Source organism: Bicyclus anynana, chromosome 12 (genome assembly GCF_947172395.1).
Source record: "Bicyclus anynana chromosome 12, ilBicAnyn1.1, whole genome shotgun sequence".
NCBI classification, from domain to species: domain Eukaryota; kingdom Metazoa; phylum Arthropoda; class Insecta; order Lepidoptera; family Nymphalidae; genus Bicyclus; species Bicyclus anynana.
In genome coordinates this window covers 8322758-8344827 of record NC_069094.1, presented here as the reverse complement: position 1 = coordinate 8344827, position 22070 = coordinate 8322758, and positions in this window count along the sequence as shown.

The following is a 22070-nucleotide window of genomic DNA, read 5'->3' as shown; positions in this document are numbered from 1 at the left end:
CCTTTTGCAAGTTCAATCTTCTGTAATATATTATATTTAATCTGTTTTGCTAGGAATTGTATAACTTTTATCCTCATGTCACACTCAAAGAATATTTTACGTATATGTTATTTTCTAAGGGGCGTCAGAGCGGACATTTTAACTCCTAAACTAATTCATTGGAATACTAAACATACTAAGAATCTACAAAGAGTCTAATCTAAGAATTCTAACCCTCATTCGCACGCGAGTTTTTTTTAACGGACTTTACAAAAGCGTTCAAATACAACAAATGCATTCCCAAGTATCTATATGTTCACACGATAGCGTTTTTAAAACGCGAAGCTTTTTTTGAGCAGTACTGCATTTTCAATTTTGAGCGTTAGACATAGAACTAGACCGTGAAATATCACGTATCGCGAAAATAAGCGATATTCCTTTTGCAAGTTCAATCTTCTGTAATATATTATATTTAATCTGTTTTGCTAGGAATTGTGTAACTTTTATCCTCATGTCACACTCAAAGAATATTTTACGTATATGTTATTTTCTAAGGGGCGTCAGAGCGGACATTTTAACTCCTAAACTAATTCATTGGAATACTAAACATACTAAGAATCTACAAAGAGTCTAATCTAAGAATTCTAACCCTCATTCGCACGCGAGTTTTTTTTAACGGACTTTACAAAAGCGTTCAAATACAACAAATGCATTCCCAAGTATCTATATGTTCACACGATAGCGTTTTTAAAACGCGAAGCTTTTTTTGAGCAGTACTGCATTTTCAATTTTGAGCGTTAGACATAGAACTAGACCGTGAAATATCACGTATCGCGAAAATAAGCGATATTCCTTTTGCAAGTTCAATCTTCTGTAATATATTATATTTAATCTGTTTTGCTAGGAATTGTATAACTTTTATCCTCATGTCACACTTAAAGAATATTTTACGTACATGTTATTTTCTAAGGGGCGTCAGAGTGAATATTTTAACTCCCAAACAAGTGAAGCAATTTAAACCCGTCATTATTATTAACATATGATCATCAATATCAATCCATAATCGGCTCACTGCTGAGCTTGAGTCTCCTCTCAGAATTAGAGGGGTTAGGCCAATTATAGTCCACCACGCTGCGCTGGCCCAACGCGGATTGGCAGACTTCACACACGCAGAGAATTAAGAGTATTCTCTGTTGTGCAGGTTTCCTCACGATGTTTTTCCTTCACCGTTTGAGACACGTGATATTCAATTTCTTAAAATCACGGTTCACATTAACATATGATAGTTGTTGTTAAAGAATTTGTCATTATCAGGCTAAGCTCTATGATAAATTCCTATAATTTATCATAATTATCATTATCATTAGCAGCGGTGAGTCTAAACCTCATATTCCATCTCTTATAATAAGCCTTGTCCTGTAATGAGCCATAAAAATAGGGTGACAATGTAATCAATCCAAAATCAAAAAAAATAATCAAAAATCAAAAAATTATGTTTGATGGAGAGATTATTATTGATGATGAGGTATTGGTGAAATAATTGTATTGTATATTTAAGTAAAAATACAAATACTAACTTTTGTCAAACAAATAACGGCACATATACCAACAATTTTAAATGTCTATACAAAACGTAAGATAAATAAGAAAGTATAATATGTTAGGGCTCACTATTCCAACGTTTGGTGCGGTGGTATTAAGGTGTCAATAAAATGGGGTCGCTATGAGTATCGAGTGGCAATAAATTCGTTTTCAGCTACGTAGAACTAAGAGTTCAGATTATTTCGCGCCATTTACTCCTTTCATCTGCCGTTTTCATACTCGGCTCTATGAAAAGGATTTTCCTTTGCAAGATTGAATTTTTGACTACCTACAACACCCAAAGCTTAATCGGGTTGGGAGAATATTGTTCACAAAAAATACCGCCATCCATATTTATCGTTTGGAAACTATTTATAGCTAGCCAGTAATCATTGATTCAAAGGACGGTACCGGTGTAACATGGCTTCCACTATCAACGCTTGTGAGTTGTGACCCAGTTTATATTTATACCCACGGACAAGACTCGACGGACAACAGAGCTGTGATAGCCCAGTGGATATGACCTCGGCCTCCGATTCCGGAGGGTGTGGGTTCGAATCCGGCACGGGGCATGCACCTCCAACTTTTCAGTTGTGTGCATTTTAAGAAATTAAATATCACGTGTCTCAAACGCTGAAGGAAAACATCTTGAGGAAACCTGCATACCAGAGAATTTTCTTAATTCTCTGCGTATGTCAAGTCTGCCAATCCGCATTGAGCCAGCTTGGTGGACTAAGGCCTAACCCCTTTCATTCTGAGAGGAGACTCGAGCTCAGTAGTGAGCCGAATATGGGTTGATAATGATGGACAAGACAGCTAACGTGTATCATTTACTAATTTTAATTACAAAGGAATATACAAACAACAAAAGGTTGGGACTGAATTTCTGCATTATAATTGGGTAATTAGCCAGCCCCCGCCAACCCGTATGAAAGCAGCGTGGTGGGTCTAAGCTCCATATCCCCTTCACTATCAGAAGGGAGTCTTGGCTCTGTAGTGGGCCCTTAAAATAGGCTTATGATGACATAGACAGCAGCGTAACTATACCATTAGTCCGTAGCGAATTTATAGGATTGTACCTCGGAAAAATAGTCGTATTTTTTAAATTTTTACTTCTATCGTTTACTTACGTGACTTAGATTTAAATAATATTGCGTGAGATGGTGATGACAAAACGAAACCTAACTCAGTTCTGTGGTTTCTTCTCAAGCCTGTGCAAGAGCCTAGCGAGACCTTTGGTTTTTAGACAAGCTAAAAATTTGTAAACATTGCTTAGAAGCCTTGCACCTACCATAGGTACGAGTAAATAGTACAGTATGCAAGTAATTTATTCGAGTAGGTACTATTTTTTATTCGCTACGATCTAATCCAAGCTTTACAAAATAGTAACCGCCACGAAGTTTCAGCCGCATTAAATTTGGATTAAAACCACGAGCGAACGAGTAATATGCCTAACTAACCTCTCTAGATAAATGGGCTAGCCCTACAGGGAAATGGGTTTTAGGTTAGGTTATTCTGTAGAAAAACTATTTAAAAACCATTTTCATAATAAGGTTTGTAGAATTAGTTGCATTCAAATATCCAAATTTTTGCTTTATAATTTTAAATAGATAACAAATTAAATTAAATTAAACAAGGTGTTTTATCAACAGATCATTTGGAGTTTGATTTTCAAAAAGTTCTACTTATTGCCAAGAAAGTGTAAATTGCACCCAATATTTTTGAATTTTGATAATAGTTTCTTTTTTTACCTGATTGTTAGGGGAGGCTTATGTTTTTCAACCATTTTAATTATTTGTGCTCTATGGTCTTAATCGTAAATGTATTTCAATTTTCAGCATAATAATATGTATTATGAGGTGTCGTTAGAATGGTTTCAGTGGTTTCAATTATTGAAATGTTGATAGGTGTCAAGGATTTTCCATTTCATCAGATTTTTTAGGGTTCCGTAATCCACAAGGAACCCTTTTATTCGTCATGTCCGTCTGTCCGTCCGTCCGCGGTGAAAAAATCACAAAATTAGGATATGTAAATATATACATATATATATAATGAAATTAACAGTTTATAAGCAATTGCTATTTAGAAAGTAAGAGTCGACAACTTAAAAAACATAATTAGTAATCGAAAATTGCATACTAATTCCGTTGTTAATTAAAAAGATAAAGTTATCAGTATGATAACTCAGAGTCTGTTAAAACTAGAAAGACGAGATTTGGTAAGGATATGTATATTAATTATTAATTACGTCTATAAAGAGGTAAAAAGAAAATTTGAAAAATTAAATTTTTGGGGTTCCTTCCCTACATGCAAAGTGAGGATGAGTTTTTATTGTCTACCCTATGTTGTAGTATATCGGTATCGGTATTTCTGTGTATTACAGAATTAAAGTGCTAACTTAATCTACGGAACCCTAAACTGCACGTGGCCCGACACGCACTTGACCGGTTTTTTATTTTTCATTATTTTTACTAGTTATTTTTAGTTATTACTACTAACACCCACTAAACTTAACGCCAAGGAAATTAAATATCACAATCACACTATATTATAAAGGCGAAAGTTGGTGTAAGTAAGTGTGTGGGTGTAAGTGTGTGTGTGTGTGTGTGTGTGTGTGTAGATGTGTTTGTTTGTTCCTCCTTTACGCTGCGGCTACTCAAGCGATTTGACTGTGGAATGGAAATAAATTTTACTCTTGATTAACACATCTACTTTCATACCGGAAAAGGCCATGGTTCCCACGGGATTTGTGAAAAACTGAATTCTACGCAGACAAAGTCACGGGCGTTCGCAAGTAATTCATAATCAAGAAAAATATTGGATAAAAAATTCTACGAAATACTGGTAACAGTCACAAAATGAAGTCACTTTTTCTTCAGCTCAAACTTTTAAATTATTCAAATTTAATTAAAATGCTAACTAAGTTAATACGTTACTTGCAGATGAGATGTGATCCCATTATTTCTCTTTGTCGGCGCCGTTTCTAGAAGTTGTAACTACAAGACGGTAGAATTATAATAAAACCAACCTCTCTGGTGCATTTATGATGCTTTTTAACCCACTTCAAAAAAAGGAGGTTCATAACAGCAAGTTATGACACTTCATTTTCATTCACGTTTTTATTCACGGCTCGGGTCTAATTAATTTTTTTTAATCTTTACGAGTTAGCCCTTGACTACAATCTCACCTGATGGTTAGTGATGATGCAATCTAAGATGGAAGTGGGCTAACTTGTTAGTAGGAGGATGAAAATCCACACCCCTTTCGGTTTCTGCACGACGTCGTACTGGAACGCTAAATCGCTTAGCAGTAGGTAAGTCTTTGTCGGTTCTTAATTAATAAAACCTCAATCGGCCCAGCCGAGAATTGAACCCAGGAACTCAGTCAGGTAAATCCACTGCGCCCCGCCAAAATTTAAGATTTTATATTATCTATAGGAGGCTTTTCCCGTGGTAACTAGTACCACCCAATCATATCTTCATGGTGATCGGACTACCGTATAGCCCAGTTTCATGTTAAAATTACATCGACTTATCTGATTCGTCATGTAATATAGTTTGAGATCAAAATTATAGTAAATTAACTCAAGTAAACATACAGAAAGTGTTACAAACTTTGCTCGGTAATTTAATATTTTATGATTCTCGCAAAGTCCATGGTACTCTCGCAAAGTATTTAACTGTCATCTCATCGCTTTTTAAGTTAAATGATAAAGTATCATGAGCTAAGTGAGTAAAAACTTCCTTGTAATTAGCCTCCCATAGTTAACTTAAACGAAGTTTTTAATATGTTTGGATGACTGATTATATTACTAAAATATTAAACGAAAAAACTGCTGGACGTGTAAAGATGAAATTTGGCAGGGAGGTAGTTTAAGTAGAAGTCCGCTAAGAACGGATTTTACGATAGGACCGGATTAACGTGTTATAAGGGCGAACGAATTCGTGGGTATCCGTTAGTTGTTTATATAAATATATTTATTATAGTTTATATTGGGCCAGCGTAGTGGACTGTTAGCCTAACCACTTAATTCTGAGAGGAGACTCGAGCTCAGCAGTGAGCCGAATTTGGGTTGATAATGATAATGATAATGATGATGATGTGAACATATTTGTTGAACGTCCGTAAAATAAACTCTCGTGCGAATGAGGACTGAGTCAAACATTATAGCCCACCAACTCGCATTAGAGTAGTGTGGTGAGCCTGAGCTCCAATATCCTCCTCTCTTTATATACGAAAGAGGAAGCCAACAAAAAATGGGCTATGATAAAGATGAATTTACCATTTTGATTTGCTATCCCTACACTTACACATTTTTGTTTATATCCTCATAAAAAATTACCATACATTTGTCAGCCTCCTTCTAAACGCGGGTAAACTAGCGGAAACCAAAATTCCTGTTATCCTTTTACGGGATAAAAAATCACAGTAAACTCTCAGAAATTGTGCTTCCCATGCCTACAACATATTATGTCTATAAATTTGGCCGACGTGTCCAATATTTCAGTCGTTTTCACCGACCTGACCTGTTTTAATAAATCCTCTAGGCCTGCGCTGAATTGGTTGCTCTGGGGACATAATTTTATTGCGCCAATGAATGATTTATTGAACAAGACGACGTCCTAAACACGGTACCTTTTATTCTGGTTCTATATACAGATATTATTATCCTTATCATCTTTATCGGTTTTTTTAACGTCTCATGTAGAGTCAGGCCTCCTTGTCTAAAAGAGATATATGGAGCTTAGACCCAACACGCTCCTCCAGTGCAGGTTGGCGTGGCTTAGGGTGATAATATTAAATTACCTTCCTACCAAACCTAGTAAACCAATTTTAGTTTAATAAGTTTGTTTTATTGGCTACAAGGCCAGGTTTTTCTCATTTTATGAAAGGATATTTAGAACTAAGACCCACCACGATGTTCCAATGCGTGTTGGCGGGCGTAGGGTCAGCAATGCTTGAGCTAGGTAAACGTGCAAATCGAAACACGGGTAGTTTTTGGGAAGTTGAGAAGTTGGTTTTTAATAAATTAATAAATTACACTACTAACTTCCGAACTTCGAGCTACTTTTTAGATTTTAGAAAGGCGTCGGGTTAGTAATGCTTGAGTCTCTAACGACCATTGTCAGGTTTAAATAATAATTGTACGCCCCCCCCCTAGCCAAGTAGCACGTCGATTCTCTTTCTACGCTCGCTAACGCTTCGAAAACTAGAAAAAATTATGGGAATGACAGATCTTGATCACGTGACTTATCGTGATCGATACCAATTGTCATTCCCATACATCTTTTTAATTTTCGAAGCGTGAGCAAGACCGATAGGTTAACGTGTTAATCAAATCACGGATGATTTTGGGAAGTCTCGAAGTTGATATTACACTTCCAATTTCCAACCTCGGAAAATTTAAATAGCAGTATTTAAATTGCAGTATTTAAATTTTCTAAAAAAAAAGAAAAGCTTAGTATTTAGCCTGACTCAGGACCCACGAACAAGGCTGCTATTCTAGTAACTCCTTATTTGTTCATTTAGGTACAACAATTTTCCGAAAGAAAACAAAGAAAAACAACAACACAAATAAGAAGTAGGCCACGAAAGGATTAAACGGATTTGTTATTTGGTGACATTTATAATCTCATCTCGTCCACAAAATCAGGATTTAACTTCCTAAATCGTAAGCTCACTTTCTTATTGTATAATATTGTTCAACTTAGAAACTGCTCTGGGAGAAAGATATTACGTGTTTTGTATTTCTTGTTTTATTAAGCATACTACCGGACGCCCGCGACTTCGCGCGCGACGTCCGCGTGGAATTCAGTTTTTCACAAATCCCGCGGGAACCATGGATTTTTCCAGGATGAAAAGTAGCCTATGTGTTAATCCAGAGTTTTTTTTTTATTCTTTACAAGTTATCCCTTGACTACAATCACACCTGATGGTAAGTGATGATGCAGTCTAAGATGGAGGCGGGCTAACTTGTTAGGAGGAGGATGAAAAAGCACACTCCTTTTCGGGTTCTACATGACATCGTACCGGAATGCTAAATCGATTGGCGGTACGTCTTTGTCGGTAGGGTGGTAACTAGCCACAGCCGAAGCCTCCCACCAGCCAGACCTGGACCAATTAAGAAAATCTCAATCGGCCCAGCCGGGGATTGAACCCAGGACCTCTGTTTTGTAAATCCACCGCGCATACTACTGCGCCAGTCTATTTTCATTCCAAATTTCAGCCAGTAGCTGCAGCATAAAAGAGGAACAACTTACACACTTACATACTTTTACACTTACACATAAACTTTTGCTTATAAAATATTAGTAGGACTAGCGAATTCGATTCAGCCATTCCAAAGACAAATAAAATTTTAAAAACGATTCGGGTTTTAGTGTCGTGTATATGCACTTAAACAAATTTATTTTAAAACACAGTTTAATTTAATTTGGGTACCTAATATACCTATGTATGAGTAAAGTTAGTGGATGATTATTGTTATTTGTTTATTACTTACATTTTTTTATTAAAAAAGAATACAATTGAAAACTAAAGCTACCTTATCCTAATAACTATACAAATCGTGCCCACGTGGAATAATGGCAAGACTTGCTACATTTCCGCGTTGGATAGCCAGACTAATCCTTTGGACAAAAATGAGTCTTTTTTGGCACTGCCACTCCACGGCCTTCCAGGATCTACATTGTTTCATTTAATTTATATTTATATTCGACTTCCCTTAAAATCTTCTCCAAAAGTTTGAATATAAGTAGATCGGTAAAATCAAGGTAAAAAACTAGAAATTTCAAACAATATCCTCGTTCGATTGTCCCAAGGCTGTATACACATAAAAAACTTTAATTTCGCTCCGAAATATTATTTTTATAGAACCGGCTATCATGAAGACGGATGAAAGGAGTTAATGGTGCGAAATAATCCGAGCTCTTATTTCTACGTAGCTGAAAACGAATTTATTGCCCCTTTATACCTACTTAACTACCCCTTCTATTGACGCCTCAACAATTAACGCTAAGCTGCTTACATAGTCAATTTACGCTTAAGCGGATGCATGCTTGCCTTCCTAGAAGGAAGCATCGTAATTGGCAACACAGTGTTGTCAGTGTTTATGACATACGGCACCTAAGTAACGCATGGATTTCTTCAAAATTCAAATTCAAAATTCATTTATTTCAAGTAGGCTCAGTTTACAAGCACTTTTGATACGTCAGTTGACTATTTATAAAGATTCTACCACCGGTTTGGAAGGCAGGTTCTGCTGAGAAGAAACCGGTAAGAAACTCAACAGGTTGCTTTTTTAACAAAATCATACAATATTATCATTTACATGAAATCATTACAATTTCGCGCTTTAAGGTCAATTAAATTTTGCAAAATAAAAAGGCGACTTATGTTTTTTAAAATAATAATGAAACAATCAGTTTAAATAAAATCAAGAAAAAGCTAACAAAAGATTATACTCTGTTGTTAAATCCGGCACGTAAAATCCCCACATAATTACATCGCAGTCGATGACTAGAGGGCTATTCAGTAACGATGTTATATCTCGCAAGTTCGAGTTTCGAATTCACCTCTATCTCACTCTGTCTAACACAGTACTATAGACAGAGAGCGATAGATGTGAGTTCGAAGCTCACACTGTCAATGTGATGCAACGTTACAGAATAACCTCCCTGGTTGGGCATGACATGGCATACGCAGTCTTTTTACAACATTTCAAAAAAGGTTCCGTAGTAAAACGATCTCTTACTCGTATATTAAGAATTATGAATTCTATACTAAATTGATGCAGGTTTCCTTTTTATTTACAAGCTCATACTATTGATTTATCATAAAATAAAACAATAATAAAATATATATTTATTAAAACGTAATAATAAAACATATATTTACTAGAATATTTAATTAAGTAGGTAAATATATGTACTGTATGTAATCCGTTTTGTCCCAATTGTTGAAAACCTCTTGTTATGCATACAAATATGGTAATTACAATCTAAAATTTGGTATGCCTACGTCCAAACAATAGAATTGGGGATTTGTAAAAACACAAATCATATCATGCTTTTGTTTGTGACTAAAATCAAAAGCTTTTTCTGTGACATTTAAAATAAATTATAAAATTATTGTTATTATTTCTATCTTTTTCCTGCATACAGAAAAACGACATTTAATAAGCGACTAGCCATCCGCCTATTTATTTTTTTCAAGTAATTGAAAAAAAATGGTTAAATATTATTCTAAAGTATTATTACAATTCACAATCACAATAAATAAGGCACACACAAGATTACTCCCATGTGTAATGTAGACACAATTGTTATTGTTCCGATATTCGTTCCAGTCAGTAGACTAATAAAGAAAAGCTTTGACCACAAATATTTCGCTTGGCTGTTGGATTATAGAGATACAAATAAAAGTAAACCTTGAGACAGCATGTAATGTTATTATATTCAAAAAGATTTTTTACAATAAATTTTTTGACCTTAACCAAAGATTTTTTAAGAAATTAAATATCACGTGTCCCAAACGGTGAAGGAAACACAGTGTGAGGAAACCTGCATACCTGATAATTTTCTTAATTCTCTAAGTATGTGAAGTCTGCCAATCTAAGTTGGGCCCGCGTGGTGGACTAAGGCCTAACCTTCTCATTCTGAGAGGAGACTCGTGCTCCATAGTGAGCCGAATGTGGGTCGTTAATGGTGATGATGATGAAACATTTCTTGTTTCATCAGGCTCTGCAACGGGAAAACCGGATTTTCTTTAATATTTTTTTAGTAACATTGTTAAGTAGTTAAACATAGTCATGAACATTATTAAAACTTAATATTTGTATATCATGACGAGAGCCGTGATAGCCCAGTGGATATGACCTCTGCCTCCGATTCCGGGACATGCACCTCCAACTTTTCAGTTGAGTGCATTTTAAGAAATTAAATATCACGTGTCTCAAACGGTGAAGTAAAACATCGTGAGGAAACCTGCATACCTGAGAATTTTCTTAATTCTCTGCGTGTGTGAAGTCTGCCAATCTGCATTGGGCCAGCGTGGTGGACTAAGGCCTAACCCCTGTCATTCTGAGAGAAGACTCGAGCTTAGCAGTGAGCCTAATATGGGTTGATAACGAACGAACGTATATCATGTAAAATGTGATCTAATAAATTTGTCGAAATGAGTATTGAGTTTAAAAAAAATAACATTTTGTTGCGTGCTATGATACAATTTTCAAACGACCGTATCTTCCAATATGTCGCTGTCCAAGCTTGATTGAAGCCCGAAAGCTAACATGGATCCTATCGAATAATTTATGAATCTCATCTAGTTTTTTATGTAAAATATATTGCATCGTTCGATGAAAAATACATCGTATGTACCAACTATAACTTTTTACTAAACAAGTTTTATATAAATTATTTGAGTATCCTCCAAAAGTCTGCAACTGCCTTGTTGGTGTAGTGGCCTATGAAGTCCTGGGTTCAAGTCCCCGGTTGAGCCATGAAGTAAATAAATGAAAAAATTAAAAAAAAATCTTTTATGAAGTTTTCAGTACAAATTCTCAGCCTGGAGTTAAAAAATTGACGCTGTTTCGAAGCCCGTCAGTCCCGGTTATTAACACTGATAGTCATCGTTAAAGAGTTTACATTATCACCCACAATCCCGCATTAGATCAGCATGGCTGGTCTAAGCTCCATATTTCCTATAAAACGAACGGACGATCCAGCAGTGAGCCGTTAAAATAGAGTGATAATAACGACTCAGACAGTTGTAAGTAACAATAAAATGTTGTCACATTATGTAAGGAGTTGATGGGAATGATTATCTTTATGGGTGACACACTCTGAAGTGGCCACTAACGTCTGTAATTCCTCATGGCAGTGGGGAGTTAAGTGTCGACATGTAATATGTTTATAGGCTCGGCTAAAGTGAATTAGTATTGTGATACGAGTAGCTACGCTGTGTGCAGGGCTATTCTTTAACGATGTTTTGTGCTCGCAAGAGCGAAAATCACCTATGTCTTTCTTATTCTATAGTATCGTGTTAAACAGAGAGAGATAGAGGCAAATTCGAAACTTGCACTTGCGAGTTATACAAAAAATCGTTACAGAATACTCCTCCTGGTCCTTTGTTGACACCTACGACACAGGCTAACCTAGAGTAGGTGTCAAAGCACCCCTCAGATCTAATAATATAGGTACACTTAGTTTTGCGTAATAATATTGTAACTTTTAATTAAAAATAAATACATAAATAAATGTAAACTAAAATATTTAAGACTACTGTAAGTTTGTTTTTCTGTGTAATTTGTAATTGTAAAATTTTCTGAAGACTGTTTAGTTTAGTTCGTAAATAATTATTATTGGTTTTTGTATTTTTTTTTTATAATAATAATAAAAATTTTTCATTTTTCATATTTCATTTTGTATGGCTTTTGGGATGAGTAATCTGATGAGTAATCATTGATTACAATTTAAATCCACTAATTTTCTTATTGGTCCGTTGGTTATGCTGCTGCCTTAGATCTATATCTTGATCTTAAGCCGGAATGTCGACCCGCGTTGGAGAAAAGTGGGTTTAAGCTCAAAGTTTGATACCTAAAATAAGCCTTAGTAGCTCAACGGTAAAGGAGTCGGACTCATCAAACTATTGTCGTACGGTCCTCCTAACACGGTCTTTTTCGACTAGTTGAAGGGAAATTGGAAATATTGGTCGTATTTAAAAGATATGGAAAATATTCTTAGAAAGAGATATAATGATTAAGCCTTATAAAGGTAATACCTACGTTATTATCCTGTAAAATTTTAACAAAATTATTAATTATATTATTATTATTGGAGCATGAAATTGCTCCATGAAACAAAAGTGTAAGTACTTTATCAAGAATCAGAGAGAGATTCAAGAGGATTAATAAAGACGCCTGTAATTTCGCGTGCTATATTTCTCGTTAAATTTATGTATCAAACAAGATAAATTTCTACCGGCTGGAGTTTGAAATAACATCCGCTTAATTAAAGTTAATCTGGAATGTAGCTCGCGACACGATTCCATTAGCTAGCGACTTAAACTACGCAGCTAGGGTGTTTTAGTCAAATATACATTTAATAATTATAGCTTTTGGCTTGATAAATAAGTGAATCCCACTTTGTAATGAATGTAAATGAAATAGAACTTAAAGATAACGATAATACAATACATTCGACTTTACAAGAGTTTTTTTTTTATTTTTACTATCATATTAATATCCGCTTTGAGTTATTTATTTACAATTTATATAATAGAAGCGCAAACTTTCAGAAAACAATGAAGATGATTGAGGAAATATTTCTTGGATGCGGAAATTGCTATTTTATATCAAAGTCTCATGTTAGGAAAGTAAACAAAGGAAGTAATTCGAATCAAGGTTAGCAAAACATCCTTGTAATTACATGAAAACAACAATTACAAACTCCAAAAACTGGACGAATCTATTTTTTTAATAAGGTTTTGTTGCAAATTTAAAAGTAGTAGTAATTAAATGTCTAAATTAATACATTTAAAAAAATCTATCCAAGTTCGTATAGTCCAGACGCAGTGTAGGGTTCCGCAGTTGTAAGTCACCATAGTGACTCAGAATAGTAGTTTTTGATTGGTCTTTAAATTTTATTTTTCACTAACAAGTCATAATAATTTTATTTTTTATTTCACCAACTATTTCTGTATTTTTTTTTTCACGAAACCATAAGTAACCATTTAGTTGGCAAAGGGGGGCAAACAGTTACAAACAGTTATCTGGACCCTAAGACAAATTAACTAATTAATATTTCACAAACTGCAGGGTTATTATGTAACTGTGTACCATTTAAATAAAAGTCACTACATAGTTTTTCATCATATTTTCGTTACTGTGATCATGTAACATAGTTATGTCATTTCTCATCAAATGGCAGAGATTTTTTTGCTTTACGATCATCTAACATGATTATTTCAACGAAATTACGGAAAAAACGGGTTTTCGTTGAAATACTACTTGCTACTACCACTTCTATATTTCCTATTGCCACTTTACGTAAAAATAAGAAACTTAAGTCATTTTGTTGAAAATACAATGTTGGATGTCTGCAAACGAAAATATGATGAAAAACGTTGTAGTGACTCATTATTTGAATGCTACAATGAGATATATATTGATAATATATATCTCATTGTAGCATTGAGAAATCTTGCTCAATTTTTGAAAGATTGAAAATGAATCTTGATTAATCATGCAGATTTGAATCAGATCTGCATGATTATTAGATACATAATAATCATGCAGATCTGATTATAAATAAGGAGTTAATATTTTTAAAGATTTTTAAGGACACACTAAGGGATAAACAAGTAAAAAATAAATCATTAAATTGTCATGCTTTTTTGTCATTGGTCAGCTTACTAGTGTACACACTCAATCTTAATTACAGTTTTATAATGCTAATGGAATCAGACTTAACCGCTTGTGAGCGCGGTTTGGCGAAACTATAATGGGTTTTTTTAGGGTATAGGTTTGATGACTACGGAATCCTAATATAATATTTACTATCATAAGACTACGATATTTACTATCTTATGAGTACTACAATAGTATAGTTTTGTTTCATTGAAGTAACATAAAAAAGTCATGCAAGAAACTCTATAATTATTTTACCAGGACAAAGTCGAGCAACGGCTTTTTTATAAACAAATTAAAACCCTACATTTTCTTTTGCTCATTATATGCATTAGTTTTCTAAGCGACATACACAGTGTAGAAAAATCTTTGGAAATTTTCCGCTAAATTGCTCGGGCAAAACAATAGAGAATCATTAATTTTAATTTGATTTTAATAAAATACAGGCAGAAGTAGGAATAGAAAAGGTTTTACCTCAAGTTTTAAAGAAAAGATATAAAGCAGACACTTTTTATTATAAAAACTTCAAGTGTCTGCTAAGTTATAGCAAAAATAATATTTATTCACTTTAAAGATTTATATTTTTTATAAAATATTATTCTTATTTCCTGCATCACCTGACATTCCACATTTTTGTATGACACGATAATTATACCCGTTTCTCAGTGAAAGAGCATTATTCTGTGAATATAGAAATGGGTACGACAATAGACCTAAAGATTAAACCCAGTAAAAGCAGAACCAGCTAACTCGAGCAAAGTTCGTTATCAACCCATATTCGGCTCACTGCTGAGCTCGAGTCTCCTCACAGAATGAGAAGGGTTAAGCCAATAGTCCACCACGCTGGACCAATGCGGTTTGGCATAGGTTCTATATATAGGTTTCTAAGTCCAGCCGCATTACCGTTAAGTTATTGAAGCTTTAATTATATCTGAATGGTCGGATACATTTACCTAAGTATTTTGGCTGGTTGCTTAGGCCGTGGCTAGTTAGCACCCTACTGTCACAGACGTACCACTAAGCGATTTAGCATTCCGTTACGAAGTCGTGTAAAAACCGAAAAGGGTGAGGATTTTCATCCCTTTAACGAGTTTTAACAAGCTTGCTTCATCATCACTTACAACCAGGTGAGATTGTAGTCAAGGGCTAACTTGTAGAGAATAAAAAAAGTATTGAAACAGTTACTCTTTGTTTTAATTAATTAAAGCTAAAATTGGCAAAAGGCTGGTGGAAGGCTTCGGCCGTGGCTAGTTACCACCCTGCCGACAAAGACGTACCGCCAAGCGATTTAGCGTTTACGATGTAGTGTAGAAACCGAAATAGATTTGGACTGTTATTCCGAACAAGTAAGTCCGCTTCCATCTTAGATTGCATCATCACTTATTAGGTGAGATTGTAGTCAAGGGCTAACTTAAAAAGTATAAAAAAAATAAGGAATAACATGAAATACATCGGACAAAATCTTTCATATTCTCAAAAAGCAAAAAGGACACAAAAGAAATTAAGGTATGTACCCTTTATTGTATTCTTTAGTAGAACCACTCTGCTTTTAATAAGCATGCATGAATTACTTTCACTTTTACCCCACGAGTCCCTGAATAAATAAAAAGAGACCGTCCCACAGCGTGGCTTCCCTCCCTTTGTGCTCACACTTCCTGGCATGCGTAATGGGATACCCTAACAAAATGTCGGGTATAAAAATTCTTTTATGTTGAACAAAAATTAGCACAATAGACACTAGTAATGATGTGTATGTAAGGTCAATAATTATCGTTTTATACTGAACTAGCAGACCCTCGTGGTTTCACTCGCGTACTTTTCATCCCCTTTGGAGTACAGGGATAAAATATATACTTTGTTACTTGCTGATAATGGTAATATATATTGGTCGAAGAATTTTGAAATCGCTTGATTCGGATATTCCTTTTGAATCGGGTATTCATATTTACCTAATGTAAAAGTAAATGAACAATCGACTCTCACCAAATTTTAGTTTAGTGCGGTGATATTTTATTCCATTGGTATGTATGTAGTATATTTATTCCTTAAGTAGTCTTATATTTATTAGTATTTATGTCGCAAAATACCAAAGATAATTATTGTAACTCGTCAGTTTGATAAATTAAAAAAAAAAATCATAATTATCGTGTATTACTTTGGCACTGACGATGAAGGGTTAATAGGTGAATTGGTGCTTAGGCAGCAATAGTTCTCTGTTTTGATATTGCCTGGTTATATACCCGTACCTTTCTAGGCTTGGATTCGATACCCGTAGCTTCCAAAATGTTTGACATAATGTATCTTGGATAGAAGCAAGCGGTTCTTTGCGGAAGTTCATCATGATTATATAATTTATTTTGCTATCATCCGCGAAAAGCCGACGAACCCACGCGAAAACGTCACCCAGATCCGATAAAATACTCTCTACGTACGTTTCCCGAAACCGGAGCATCCTCAGGAAATGTTGACTCTACAACGTGCAATTACGTAGAGAGTATTTTGTCGGATCTGGGTGACGTTGTCACAGGATTCGTCGGCTTTTCGCGGATGATAGCAAAATAAATAAATCATTATATAATCATAATGTATTTTTTTTAAAAGTTTACAAATTATTTTCCAGTCTGAACTCTCTCCGTTTCACATAAAATTAATACGGAACATAAAACACTTAAGTCACGCCTTTAACTGACAGTCCAATAGTACAAAATCTATGTTATTGTAATTTACCATAAGCAAGTCAGAAGCTGGAAGCAGTTGTGTATTCCGATATTACTCATACGGACGCGGAAGTGCAGACAGTCACATCCGTGATTTCGGCGTCGTAGTATTTGTCAATGTCCGCCGATTTATCGCTCGTGGCCATTGCCAAAATTGAACATGCACTTGAATGTTTACATTCTACATAGATTACTGTGTAGATTACTTGTACTGTGATGTCGTGACCTAAATTAATTTTAAGATTATCGTCGTCATATTTTCAACAAGCCGTGAAAGCCTAGTGAATATGACCTCTGCCCTTGATTCGGATGGCGTAGGCTCGAATCATTACTACAGCATTACTATTTACTATGTTCTAACATCAGGCATTTAACTTAACATCTATGCAAGTTGCTACGCTGTTTGTTGGTTTGTTTACATTCTGCTTGTTCCAGAATGGAAACAACAATATCAGAATATCACCACAAGTCGTCCAGCGCGTCTGTCTGTCTCTTCGCGTTAAACTCGAAATTACTCAACTGAGGTTAATGTGGTATTCACCAATACATAGTACCTGTGGAAGAAGGCTTAGATATTTAATATGTCAAGATTTTTTTTAATTGATGATAATAATTGGTGGAAGTACTGAAAAAAGTCTAGCTGGGTGGATAAAAACGCTCCTATAAGAATGGAATAAGTTACATTAATTGTTATACACATGAAATTATAGACATATTATGTTTAACAATTAATGTGACATATTCCATTTTCATAGATGGATTCCCTGTGGGAGATTTAGCGGGCATTCGCGTTTTTATTTATTTTAAGGAACTCATCATGATATTTAGCTAATTTTACGGCCTATTATAGGGACAGGCGTCTATCCTTATAGAAAAGGTTAAAGGAGCTTAGACTTACCACCAAAGCGAGTTAGCGGACTTTTAAAGAAGTATCTGTTTATTTAGAGTTCCAAAAACTTCAGATAGCGATGTTTTAGTGCAGATAGGTAGTGCTAGCTGCCCGCTAGTAGCGGCGTGTTTGTCAATGTCCGGCGATATATCGCCCATGACCGTTGCCAAAACTGCACATGGACGTAAATGTCCCCGTTCCCTGCAGATTACATGTCGTTTAGCTGTAAAACATATCGCACCACTCGTATATTGTGTTAACAAGAAACGTTTGCGGTGCTGTGTTTACTACAAAACACTTATCCGGTTTCACCACCTTCTGATCTGCCTGAATAGCTAAATCAGAAGTTTTGTCTTTGTCACTTAACATAAAGTGTGACAGTGACAAGCTTAACGGTGGGACTTACCGTCATCATTATTACCAACCTATATTCGGCTCATTATTTAGCACGAGTCTCCTCTCAGAATGAGAGGGGTTAGGCGATGCGAATTGGCAGACTTCACACACGAAGAGAATTAAGATAATTCTCAGGAATGCAGGTCACCTTACGATGTTTTTTCTTCATCAAATTCAAATTCAAATTTCATCGTTTAAGACACGTGATATTTAATTCCTTAAATGACACATATCTAACTGAAATTTGGAGGTTCATGCCCAGGATCGGATTCGAACCTACGGTTCGACTTTCCGACACTTATCAGTTGTGTTTTGTTGAAACTGTGCCTTACAATTATTTTAATCTTACATTTTGGATTAGTGATTCCATGAACATTAATACTGAACTATTATAACAATGGAGACTTATGATTATCTGAGACATGACCACTATCCATAACCCTTATAAAAATACTTGGAATCACTCAGCGAGCGATATTGAGAACTATGTACGGAGTACCTTTCTGTAATCGAGTCTGATACTAATATATCCGCAAAAGAACTACCGAAATAACTCTAAAAGTCACAAGCTTGAAGTAATGCATGTTCATGTTCAATAATATGGGAATTATGAAAAAAACGTTTAGCCGGGTACAATAGGGTACTTGACTTCAAAATCAATCAAACTTTTCTTACACAACACTAAGATCGTGAAGTCTTCCAATCCGCATTGGGCCAGCGTGGTGGACTATTGGCCTAACCCCTCTTATTCTGAGAGGAGACTCCAGCTCAGCAGTGAGCCGAATATGGGTTGATAACGAACGAACGATAACTTAAAAATGTATTTTTATGTTACACTTCCAAGAAATGCTTTATTACCGCCCTTGAAAGTAATGTACTATACAGGGAAGTAATAGGTAGATATGTTAGTACCTACAAAAAACCCTTATTGAAAATGTACACTATAAAGGCGTACCTCTACTGCCGCTGTTAGGGAGACGAAGGTGAGACGTACCATTGTCTACGTAGAAAATCTTTATGCGAACCGGAGAAAGGTCGTCTAGTCCCTACCTACTACAATCGCATAATAGATTCGGATGTGGCGTTAGTACGTGCTTAATCGATTTCAGACCCTGGTTATTGGGTGAATGGATATTGTGGAAGAGATTTTTTTTTAATGCATTAGTATTATTGAACAAAGCAAGTCACTTTTTTAAAAATCTATATGACACAATGAGATTGGTTCTAATGGATAGATTTTCACGTGATCATTGCAATTTAATTAAGGTAAAATTTTTTTGTTTCGTTGAGCTAGGGCTTAAATAGAAAAAAGGTTATAAAAAAAATTCAAATCTGACATGGATGAAGTCGCAAATCATGAGTGTTTTAAATAAGAAATTACTTTAAAAATATTATATGAGGACTCCGCGTCCGCGTGAAACTCAATGTAAACTTTCAACTACCTCTACCCTACCCCTGCCCTACCCTACCCCTACCCTACCTCTACTCTAAATTTGATTTAGTTACAAACAAGTTAGCCCGTTTCCATCTTAGATTGCATCATCACTTACCATCATTTATGTGATTGCAGTCAAAGGTTAACTCGTAGAGAATAAAAATAAAACTAATAATAAAAATTCATTAGGATATTATTGTTGTAGCAGGAACTAATTAGAATAAAGCAATTAATTAAATTCATGAAACATAAAACATTGATGAAGTGACAAAACAGAGAAAACCAACACTGCTCATTGAAGTTTAACTGTGGGGCTCTGGAATTTTGGCAGGTATCAGAATATACCTCTGCAGCATTTTTTTGTAAATTCCTTTTGAAGGCGTTCAGGGGTTTTCCATTCAATGATCGAAGTTCGCTCATATTTCTTTACTAACGCAATTCAACTTTGATAATGAAAGACCCTTGTAACTTTAAACCTTGTAACTTGGACAATTAATTCTTTAACAATTTAAAGAGCCATTAAAACGCCTCGATGAATTTTTTACCTGACAGAGTTTGATTTCAAAGGTTTTCTGTTTTGTTCTGTATTTTTTCAAACTCTGGGAGAGGTTAAAGGAGGATAAATTCTGACTGTATTTTCAGGCGTTAGTGAGATTGATTATATGAAAGATTGGTGTGAAAAAAGTTGTTTTTTCTCAAGTCTTATAAATCAATCAGATGCAGACTAATTATATTGCTATTGCTAACTTGGAAGGAATACGGGTAATTTTACTGATTATTTTACACTGTGGTTTTCACGAATGCGTTTAGCTTGGCTTATTTGACGAGGTATTTTTACTGTCAATATTATAATGTATTTGCATGGGCTAGGGGACTCCTCTTCCAGTCGTCGTCGTCCAGCAAATGGGTTGAAAAATCGATAGACGAACAGCCTCGGCGTTTTACCGTAGTATGTTGCTAAATAAATGTATACCATGTCATACTCATGTCGAGTAAACACGAAATAAGTCTATTTTTGGAATGTTTATAAAAAATGTTTTCGATTTATTTTGTTATCGAAAATTCTTATGAAAGCGTTATTAAAATATGCACCGTTCTCTGAAAAGCAATAACAATTTTGTGAATTAAATGTAACTTAACAACAAAGGTTGCTATTGTCTTTTACAGATGGGATTTAATGTAATATCCCTTCTGTGAAAGACACTCGAGAGTAGCTTCATTTAAATAAGTTGGCATTGTATTTAGTCCATATTATTATGAAATTATAATTGTGACTATCGTGTGGTGTTGTTGGCCTGGCCTGGGAATTGCCTAGATTTTATAATTTGCGACAGGACAAGCTAAGTGGACCAAGGAAAAACTAGAATAAATAAAACATTAAAGCAACAAATACACTGTGAAGTGTATGAAATATATGCACATTGTACATACATCATACTGAAACTAAAACTCAAAGTACGTTTTCCGCCATCAAATACATTATTTTTGCATTTATTAGTAAGATGGCGCTGTATGAAAAAAAACTACACGTTTCTAAATAATAAAAGCAGCTTGAGATTTACGATATCTCTGTCTATAACGTTACGTTACGTACACATGTTTCTGATATATTGTAATGTTACATTTGTTCACAAAAACCTTTAACTTATTAACATATCTATAATAATGTTATAAAGCTGAAGAGTTTGTTTAATTGTTTGATTGAATGCGCTAATCTCAGGAACTACTGGTCAATTACAAAATTATTTCAGTGTTAGACAGCACATTTATCGAGGAAGGCTATAGTCTCTATATTATCCCGGATTTCTTACGGAAACCACGCGGGTGAATCCGCGCGGCGTCAGCTAGTTATGTATTATGTAAAGTATGTACAATGTTCTGGTTATATTTATTTTTTTCATTTATTTGTGGAAGCAAACAGCATTAACTACGAGTATATACGCAGGAAATATTAAGAGCTCAAGTAAAAATAAAATAGTTATCATTTATATGCAATTTATTTTAAATAAATTAATCAGCAAAGTGTTCGAAAACATAGATAAAAATTAAAAATTCATTTATTTCACGTAGGCTTAGTATACAAGCACTTTTGAAACGTCAAGTTTGACTATTTGTAGACTCTGCCACCGGTATTTTTCAGCACCAGCTACCCCTTATCGCCGAGATATACCACTGGCAAGTGAACGTGCAGATTTGGCAGCGACCACAAGCGATAATTATCGCAGGACATTGACAAACTCCACTGCGCTACAATCACGGACGGCGCTGTCTGCACTTCCGCGCCACTATGAGTAATGGCGACGGCCACATGCTACGGCAATACATTTTACACATACTTTATGCTATAGCTATTATAGCTTTTATGATTGAGTAGACGATGTAAAAATATTTACAATAAAATCTTTTTAACAAAAAAACCGACTTCAAAATATCAATTAAGGCCGTTTCTGAAAGAACCACAGGAAAGAATCGTCTGAGAATCCTAAAACTTTACGATTTATTGCATCACTGTAAACACAACATAAAAAAAACATACGCGTCGAATTGAGAACCTCCTCCTTCTTTGTGAAATCGGTTAACTAAAGAAATGGTGTATACTTATACAGTTAATATACTGTTAGAGCGGGGTCACACGATGCGTTGCGACGCCGCTTCTCAAAGATTTTA